This window comes from Oreochromis niloticus, linkage group LG1 (assembly GCF_001858045.2).
Source record: "Oreochromis niloticus isolate F11D_XX linkage group LG1, O_niloticus_UMD_NMBU, whole genome shotgun sequence".
Lineage (NCBI taxonomy): Eukaryota > Metazoa > Chordata > Actinopteri > Cichliformes > Cichlidae > Oreochromis > Oreochromis niloticus.
Window position 1 is genome coordinate 30975282 of NC_031965.2, and position 10654 is coordinate 30985935.

At 37.4% G+C, this 10654-nt stretch overlaps 1 long non-coding RNA gene across 1 annotated transcript; it reads left to right on the forward strand.

Moving 5' to 3' along the window:
- The first annotated feature begins 1528 nt into the window (after positions 1-1528).
- Positions 1529-2405, forward strand: LOC102080475 (uncharacterized). The gene is made up of 2 exons (XR_265662.4): positions 1529-1940; positions 2221-2405. It is a non-coding gene; the product is annotated as an uncharacterized LOC102080475 (long non-coding RNA).
- The last annotated feature ends 8249 nt before the right edge of the window (positions 2406-10654 follow it).

The window sequence follows — 10654 nt, forward strand, 5'->3', positions numbered from 1 at the left end:
GATTTTATTAAAGCTCTTTTCCAAACAGAAAAGTGTTTTGCTTTGAGATTTATTGCGCAGAATGATACATGTGTCAGTTGGCAGAAGTTGGCTTCATTATCATCTGCTGATGCAACAAAGTTTCTCTAAATCTAAGTTTAACAATAAGGAGGTATTACCGAGCTTTTGAAGACACGTGACCTCTAACCACAAGATTTTAGCTTGATGATAATTAATAATGTGGGATCAAGTGAACCACCCAGCAAATAACCCATCATGAAAGGGGAAAATGAGCAGTCCTCAGCTGATTGTGAATGGTTGGAGGTTAGTGGCAGTCGCTGGGAAAATGATTGCTAATATCCCAGTCATGCAGGCCTACAGATTAGTCAGTGACATCCTGTCAACTACCTGTTGCTACGAAAAATGTCTATTTCCCAACCAGTTCAGTGCAGCGCTTTCTTTGCAACCAATTTCACCCAGTGAGGGCCAGAAACCTCCAGAAAACACTGCCAACCAGTGCAACATCATGTAAAATACTAGGGTTTGGCAATGGAACAGATACCTTTCTATTTCTATGTAATTTTTAAAATTTCAGTTCAGCTGCAGTTCTATTTGTGGTGATTTTTTTTGTATGAATTTTGTCGTTTTATTTTGCTAATTTTGCTAATTTAATCTACCTCCTTGAAAAATTTAATTGGTGACTAATTTGTGAATAGCACCACAATATACTGCTTCCTTCTTTTTTGTTATGTTGTGTTACATCAAGGGTTAACCTGCGATTTCAAAGGTGGGGTAACCCTCAGGTGTAGCACTTCAGTGACGGAATAACTTAGAAATACGTCACGTAAGAATTCCTATTGTTAGCTCCAGTAGATTTTACTTTGTGTCCAGAATATGACCCGTTTGCTTACTGGTCTTTGTGGATTTAGGCAGTTGAATTCAGCAAGATATAAGCAAACCCCTAGACACTATAAAGCTAGTATAAAAGGTCAAATTCAGTGAATGAATCTAAACAGCATCATCCCCTTAAATTTAATTGGATGTCGGACAGCCTTGACACTCTTAACTTCACAGTGACCATGCACACCACAGCCTGCTCTGCATCATCCAGCATATCGCAATACTGTAAACTTTACAACAATACAAATTAACCACTTTAACATGTATATTAAACCCATTTTCAAAGATTTTGAAAGACGCTTCACAAAAAGATAATTCAGAAACATGTCAGGTATAGATCCGATATCTAAATTAAAAAAAAAATATTTTTTTACTGTAACTTTTGTGATCGCAAGTTGTTGACTTTTACACCTGTTTTTTCTGCTCTATAAAGTTTGATGTAAATTGGATTTTGTGAAATGACGATGGATAAAACTCACTCCTCCAAGGGAATCAAAACACAAATTTTTCCACTGTGGAAAAGTCAGTAACCATAGCTACTCTGTGATTGACACACAGCCCGCTTCAGTGTTTATCAGTAACCATGTTTTGGCATGCTTCAGAGTTAATTCTCAACCACTGTCGCTTAGGGAAGTATTTGCAAAAAGGCAATGTGATACAACAGACAAAGGACCGTAAAATAAAACCAATAGGCCATCAAGTTAACAAAGTTAACACAACAGGAAGTCATATAGTTGCCATGGAGAACAAATGCACCTGAGCCCACAACACACAAGTTTTAAGGAGACGACCAGTGTTTTGACACTTCATACTCCTGTGGACAACCATCAGCTGAACGACACGCTGCACACTCTCAAATTTCAAAAAATCATGGGCTGCAACACAAGTAGGGGGGCCACAGTGGTTGACCCTTCTGAAACGCCAGAGGACAGGCCGAAAACTGCCACGTCCACCAAGCAGGCGCCTGCAGAGGAAACGAATGGAACAACAGAAAAAGAAAAAGACGAAAAAACGAAGAGTTCCAGCTGAGCGCCACCTTTACACCGTACCTAACTCTTCTTGTAAGACCATTTTTTCCTTAAATGTTACTCATAATCTGCCTTCAAGATTTTTAGTTATTACCTGACTACATCCTTTCATTCTCATTTTAGTTCTATCAATGAACAAGGATACAGTATCTCTCTGTAAAGTAAGCAATTTATGACCATTGCATAGGGGTCACTTTGATACAATCACCTCTGTAACTTGACCGCCGTGTCTTTCTGAAGCAGTTTGACGTGACAAATGGGCTGCGTGGTGACTGAGAAGGGTTCTGTGGTGTCTGTGTTGCTGTGTGTACAGATTGGCCTGTCCAAGGGTGAAGGAGGACCTGTCAGCAGGATGAGGCGACGCTGCACTACTGTCCATCATTGTCTGTCATCTGGGCCAGGCACACATAATCAAATACGCACACTTCTGAAGAAATCTGACTCCTATTGTCAAAGTCTAGAAACTATTTTGTGATAAATATATCGTTTGGAGTATTACATTGTGTTGTCTTGTACCTCTGTTGCCTTTATGTTCTTTTTTAGGCGCCGTTTCCTGTGGCGTACCTTGCTTTGTTTTCATCATTTATTTTCATTCTCTTCTCCTCCCCCTCTTTACTTGCACTCACACACCTCTGGTCAGAGCTGATAGTTACAACACTCTCTTTTAAATGCTTCCAATACTGCTGCAGGCTAAAGCAGCAACTCTTTAAGACAGTCAACTTATGTCTTAGCTCTGTGTACCTTGGAGCTCTCAGCTAGATGGGATGCTCTGCATATGAGAGGGCTGCTACCGGTGTTCATTTGGACAGTCTTTATACAACAAATAACAAACTGCTGCCAAGAGCTGGATTGAGAAGAGCTTCCAGAACTTTATGTTCCTTGCCACCAGGGGGCATAGAGAAAGGGGAAACAGTTCCCTTTGCCGCCACCAGGGAGCAGGAGCGATCTTCCCCCGCTGCTGTGAGACGTCTGAGGCTGGTTCCATTTGCTGAAGACATTTAATCTGAAATATAGGTTGTAAGTTTATTACCAGTGAATGGAGCTGGAATGGAATAGCCATTTTACAAAGCCATATCAAAAATACCCATCTCAGAGGCAGTGGGAAATTACATGAAAATATTACCATTATACAAATGGAAAGTGTGATTGAATAATGTGCCGGAGAAGATAAATGAAAAGCACTTTGTTGGAAAACGTGGTACTAAATAGGTTTTTAATTTCAGTAGTGGGATAAAAGAAGCGCATTTTTACCCCATTTCACTGCCAATTGATTAGTGGCTCCACACCTGCAGATAAAGAGGGGGCCTTATCGTCTCATTATCAGTTAATTAATATGCATGCACACATGCCAATTATCTTTCCTCTGCCATTTAGCAGAAATGAGACATTGATGTTTTAATGGTGCCGGAATGGATAACTCCTCTGTTGCTTTAAAGACAAGGCAGGCACATTGATTGACATAGCTGGGAAATGTTAAGAGAGACAATTGAATTAAGAGCAACCTGAAACGCTTGATTATTATATTAATACTTCTCAGCAGCCGAGCCATTTGCTGTTGCTTTCCAGGGGCTGTGAGATCAAGCAGAGTTTTTGATTAACTCTCTTGTGAAAGATACAAAGAGGGCAAAGCTTATGGTGCAGTCTATGTATATATATCTACCAATGAGAATCCATTATGGAAATATTTTATTTGAAGGACATGCAGAATAGCAAGCCATTACATTTTTCCACTGTGCCATGACTATAAAAAAGCTCAAGGCCACACCAAGTGAAGCAAACCCAAGATGAAAGTTATATTAATCATTACTCGGTTTAGTATACTATGTGCACTGAATTTATGTTCATGAGTCACAGGCCAGTGTTATGTGCTGGAGAAATAGGCAATATTATGGAAGGAAGCACTATTGACATTTTTCATTTCTGCATAAATGCTTGTGGTTGCACACTGTGCCCAAGGCTGTTAGCTTTTTTAATCAGTGCTCTTTAAGCTCAATGCCACAATGCTAGAATGTTGGAGGTATTGCGATCAGAAAAAATAGAGCTAGAGAGACTGCAAAGTCTTTCAGTTAAATCCAAATCTAGGATCTGTGATTTCTACACACATAAAACATCACAGAGGACAAACTCATGCCACTGGAGGCAGCTGCTCACACAACTGTGCCAAACGAGAGGGCGAAAAAATGAGAAGGGCAAGTTAAAAAAAAAAGTCTTTGGTTTGTAAGCGCCTTACTCAGTAATAGACCATTTATATGATATGTATAATACCCTGCCACAAATATTCACAAGTAGTGGTGTTATTTTCAGCCAGCCTCTCTTTAAAGATGTGTTCTTCACAGGGTATCTTTTGTGAATATATGATCAGAGGCACGACAGCCCTGGTCTTTAATCTTACACTGGCCTTGAAGAATGTCACTGATTCCAACCAGCCTGCACCCTCCTCCTCCTCCTACACCCCCACAACTGCAGGCTACAGAGACCATCCTATTCACAGTGTGGTGCAAGAACATGTTTCTGGTTGTTTAGAGGTCTATGGCTTTCTTTATTTTCTGTTTTCAAAAAAAAGAGAAAAAAACATTCTTAAGAACTTGTCACAACCATCTGATCCCAGAGGCCTTTGGAGTGCTGCTTCGTAAACAGCTGATTGTATAAAAATAGCTAAGACGTTCTCAATGAGCAACCCACTTTGACTTCATATCAGAAATATAACATGTTTTTGGTTTAATCTGTATTTGAAGAAGAAATGAAGACCCCCAAAACTGGTACATTTGGCGTACACAAAAAAAAACAAAACAATTTTTCTCCAAGTATAATAAAGCTAAAAGTCTTCGGCTCTCACATCTATCTCTTCATCTGTCCCAAATCGCTTCGCTTGATAATGCCCACAGAAACAAGTGTGACGAGAAAAAGCCGCAACCATGAATTGTAAAAGTTTGGGAACTCAAACTAAAGTTGGGAAAATAATGCCAACATAGCTTTTGAATCAATTAACTCTATTTCAAGGCAGTAAACTTTGCATGAATTTATAGATTTGGGATGTCACAGTGCCTCATTATGTGATACCAGACATAAACAAGGATGTTTAAATCAGGAATCTTAAAGAAGTGCTTTTGTTGTTTGTTTGTTTGTTTTTTTTACTGTGGTTGAATCTTTGGTTCAGATAAATGTAAAAATATCTAAACTTTCGCCAGGTAGTGCATATTATCATATCAAAGCACAAGTCCTCTGAGGTTCTTTAGCCAATATATCACTGTGTTGGTTATATCAAACTATGACATCTCTTACAGATGAGGCTAATATTACTATTACACTTCCACTTAAATACAAAAAAAACGAAAACTATTTTCTCTCAAATATGTTTAAACTAGTAAAGGTGACTCATAAACTATTCTCCAAAGCTCTTAAAAAGGAGAAAAATTTAACACTGGAGTTCAATTTTGGGGAAGATGGCTTCCTAACTCATTTGATGTTCGCTGATGATAGTTCAATATTCACAGACACGGACACCCCTTTTGGAATCACAGTGAACTCATGCATACTCATACAGGCTAAAGTCCAATTCAATTCTATTCTATTCAGTTTTATTTATGCAGTGCCAAATCACAACAACCATCATCTCAAGGCTCAGGTTCACAAATTCAAGTACTTGGGATCACGGGCTGATACCATTCAAGCTCCTGTGGTGCAACAGAAGCTTCAAAAGTCGGCGTCAAAGACAACGTGGAGAAACCACATTGAGGAAGATATCAAAAATTGACGATTGACCATCAAGGAAGCTTGCGCCATAGCCACCGATTGCAGGAAGTAGAAGCAAATCATAAATGAGGTCCTGAGCCCATTGGCTCTAAAGGACAAAAGAGGAAGAAGAGTTGTTGAGAAACATAATGTGGTTTTAAACCCAGATGTTTGGTAGCAAACCCCTATTCTATTGGTTTTCAAACATTTTGTGGCAAATTCACACCAAAGTGCAAGTCAATATTTCAAGGTACATAAATGCACACAAAATCACATGTATGTCATCTGACACTCATGAGTTGGTGGTGCTTGTCTAGATGATGCAAAAGTGGGCCCTCAAACATGCCATTGTCTGACAATACAAACATTATCACACCTGCAAATTTTGATTCCTGTAACAGCTCCATTTGATTATAACTTCCTTCCATCACCTTATATTTTTTAAAAGCATTTTTTTTTTGTTGCTTTTTAATGGAGAAATGAGTATATTTGAAGAGCTGACACATTAAAATAACAGTTCATTTACAACATTTTTTGCAGTTGTTTTTTAAAATACTAAGATATGGTTGTCTCAAATTCCATGGCACCCTTCTGCTCAGTCAAGAGCAAACTATTCAGGAACAAAGTGGAACTAAATTGGAATCTCACAACAAGTAGATTCAGAAAAGTCCAACATTTCCTTCTCATTCATTTTTGTTTTCTTTTTGCTGCAGGTTTTGGGTCCTGCAAGAGCAACTATACTTTGAGTTTGGGATCTCCCCTCTGTCTTCTTTCATTAAATCTACTTTATGTGACAAATGGTGCAAAACCTGGTAAATTATTATGTCATGATCTTAGAGGTCAGTCTTTATCCATTTTGCAATTTTTCTTTCATAGGAATTAAGAGGAGCCAGGTGCTGTTAATCACATGCACGTAATTAACTGATCATCAGCAAGTGTGGCCATCTCTATATCAGACGTTTTGGCAGTTTGCAGGTCTGGAGCAGTCAGGAGTGTTTTAACACAATGCCGAGGAGGACAGACATCAGTAATGATCTTTAAAAAGCAACTGTTGCTCGCCACCAATCTGGGAAGTGTTGTAAGGCCATTTCCAAACAATTTAAAGTCCATTATTTTACTGTGCGAAAGATTATTCATGAGCGGAAACCATTCAAGACAGCCAATCTTCCCAAGAGTGGACTTCCCAGTGAATTTAACCCAAGGTTGCAATGGTCAAAGAAACTACAAAAACCTAGCATGCTGGTATGTTAAATATCACAGTTAATGATAGTATAATTAGAAAAAGACTGAACAAGTATGGCCTGTTTTGAATGGTTGCCAGGAGAGAAAAAAAAGAAAATGATGCATCTGAACAAAACTTAAGACCTTTAAAACAACAGCCTCTGGACAGAGGAGACCAAAGTGGAAATATTTGGTGAAAACCAAACATGCAATATCAACACCAAAGCCTTCATAGCAACTCTCAAGCACAGTGGTGGAGAGGGTAATGATTTGAGCTTATTTTGCTGCAATGACTGCAAGGACCTGGGCACCTTGCAGTCATTGAGTCGACCATGAACTCTTCTGTACACCAGAGCACTGTAGAACCAAATGTCAGGCCATCTGTCCAACAGCTAAAGATTGGTCAACTTTGGGTCATGCAACAGGACAGAGATTCCAAGCACAGGAGCAAATCTACAACAGAATGACTAAATGCTGTATTTGACCTCAACAGAGCTGTGCCCAAATGAATCCCTGCAAACCTCAATGAAATTCACCCACAACGGTGTAAGAAATTGATAAATTTATACAGAAAGCATTAACTTCAAGTTAACGCTGCTAAAGGTTGTTCTACAAGCCACTGAATCATTGTGTGCACTTTTACCGGGACTGTTTGCAGTTCTGTGAAATGTCTATTTGGGAACCATTTTTCTCCTATTCCTGCTGCTCTATGTTCTTCTTTCTCTTGTCAATGGAAACTGTGCATAATACCACCAAACAGCATCCATGGTACTAGACTTTAGAATGTACATATCATTTAGCACTTCCAAATGCTGTCGATAATATTGTCCAGATCTTATTAGAAGCTGTTTATGGTAAGAATTCAGCTATTTCTGTGGCTTCTTCCTTTTATTCTACTGCAAATCAGAGTCATGTTGGTATTCCCCAGGGTACTTTCAGTTTGAAAATATGAGCTTTAAGGGTTTCTAACACACTTTATCACATCTAAATATCCTAAAAAATGTGTAGAAAGAAATTTCAAGGTCCAAGATTTTTATACAGAATTTACGTGATTATAAATATTACACATAAATTATATTCCATATTTTGTGACACTTAATAATTGTAATTGTACAGCTTTTTATGTAGTGCATTGCATTCTCTTGAAACTTGACAGTAAACAGTAACATATTTAAAAAAGGTTTTTTTCTTATTTCTTCTTATGGCTTCATAAATATAAATGATTGATGAAATATTTATCTGAAATTTCCTTAACCTGTGGGAAATATAACCCGAGGAAAGCATTTCACAACATATTCACTCACTGTTTCCAAAATAAATCACTAAAAGTTGACGGTGAACAAATACAGGGACTGAAATATCTTACCATTAAGTTTTTTGTCAAATGTCATACCAATGAAAAGTCTGTAGGACACTGCAAATAGATTATGAATGACTGGGAAACCCTATAAAGTCTTGAAGGCAAATAAGATTTAGCTGAAGATAAAGGTCAAGGTGCTGGGGGAAAGATATAGGGAGGCATGTGAACAAGGATGACTTGATTATCCTGGAAAGGAGCACAAAGAGACATGTCCTTTTGCAACAGGGTTAGAAAGTAAATACCAGCTTCTAATAACAGAAGCGTACCAGCTATAATTCTGGAAATTTATATAAGCAAAAAGAGCACGTTTATATAATACATAATCTTGTTATTTTTTGAAATAATGTCTAATGTACTTCTTGATTCTTCTGGGCATTAAGAAGATAACCAAAGGGTATTAAGAAATAGAGTGTTTCCTTAAGAACTTTATTTTGAGTATATTCTATTTCAGTGTTTTACCATCAATTAATTTTCAAATTTTAAATACATTTTTGAATCGTCAGTCTATTTGGTAAGTTATTTTGCATCTGATGGGATCCAAAGCAAGAAGGAAGTGGCCGGGGGACAGGACAAGTCATTAATGTATCTCACTGTAGTAGAATACAATAGCTTAGCAGCAGCTGAAAGCCTTCTGTATGGTTGTGTGCGAGTATGGCTCTGTGGACGCATGCATGGTCTGTTCACGTAGCATAACTCCTTTCAAAGAAAATGGTGAAAAATAGGAAATTGTACTCTAAATGTCATTCATTCAGCTCTGATGTCAGGGTGACCTTCAGCAGAATCAGCTCTTCCTATTGTGACTGTGGACAAGTGAGCTCTCTGAAATATCAAATTTGATAAGAAAAAGTGTGTAAAAGCAAACACGTGTCACTATATAGGCTTTGTGAGTTGTCTAAACAGATTTTAATACCACTGGTGATTATTCTGTACATGTTTTTGCTTTGTGTTGTTCATGAAGGTAAATATTAACCGCGTACTGTATTGATTCTGTTTCATTTTTATGGGTTGGATGTTTTAGCTTGAACAGAAAGAGTTTATAATCAAAGCACCAAAAAGTAAACTGCAAAGATGGTAGCGGGGCCTGCAGAAGCTCAGATAACAAGGCCAGTTTACTTTAACTGCTTTCCAACTGACTTTCCTTTCTTAACAAACCAAGGTCATGCTGAAGATGCTGTTAGCCACCCTCAATCACTGAGAGAAAAAAAAGACAAGAGCGTACTCATCCAGGAACCCAAAAGGATCTACAGTAATAAATGACATTAATAATGTCATGGTATTTGGTTTTTTTTAATGTGTTTCTTTTTCCAGACTGGATTGATTGTACAGCATACATCTTCAATGACTTCAATGAAACAAGAATTGGGTGCAGTTTGAATTTATTTGGAATTTTCTCTAATCCACACAGGATCAAAAGTTTAGATTTAGGCTCAAATAAACACATATACTCACTAAATCTTTTAATAACTGGTGCCAAAGGCTCTGAAACATCTTTTAGCTTCACGAGGCCAAAATCGTTTAACTACAACTGGTCATTCCTCTTAGTCAGTATAAGACAAATTTGTCTGAAGACCACCTGCAGGGAAAGTGGGGAACCTGTTTTTTAAAAAAATATTATATGCTTGTATATTTCAGCCCATATGAATCATTTTGATCCTGTGTGAATTAGCAGAATTCAAAATAAATTCATACTTGTGCACCCAATTCTTGTTTCTTTGAAGTCATTAAAGATGTATGCTGGACAGTCATTCCACATTTTAAAGAAATTATTGAAAGCCCCAAGTTACCATTATATTTATCCCCATGATGAGTCTATATATGAAGCCAGCAGATATATTCCCATCACTTTGTTCTAAAAAAATATAGACTTAGCAATTAAGATCATGATTTGGATCAAAAATGTAAAAGTTCGGATTAATGGTATCAAATGTATTAAAATTGAAAACAACAAGTGGCTACATGTAAAAGGTTGGGAGTGAGCCCATGAGCCACTGCATCAAGAAACACCAACGGACACCTTGTTTGTATCTCTGAATCCATCAGCTTTAAGATAAGATAAGATGACCTTTATTAGTCCCACAGGTGGGAAATTTGTTTTGTTACAGCAAAAGTGCAAAGTTATGTAGCAGAATTTAGAAAACACTGGAATGCAATAAAATACAATAAGATACAATAAAATAAAATAAAATACTATATACAATAGAATAAAAGAGAATCGAATAATATATACAATAGAATAAAATAGAAATACAAATACTATATACAACTGAGTAGGAAATAGCAGTATTTGATGGGTTGGTTAAGAAAATGTAAACCATACTTCATTTCCCATTAGCATATGCTTTTACATACAAGATGCTTATTTACAAAGCTGAATTCTAAAGGAAGCTGACCACAAATATCTGTGAAAAAAAACAAACAGATATCACAGCCAATA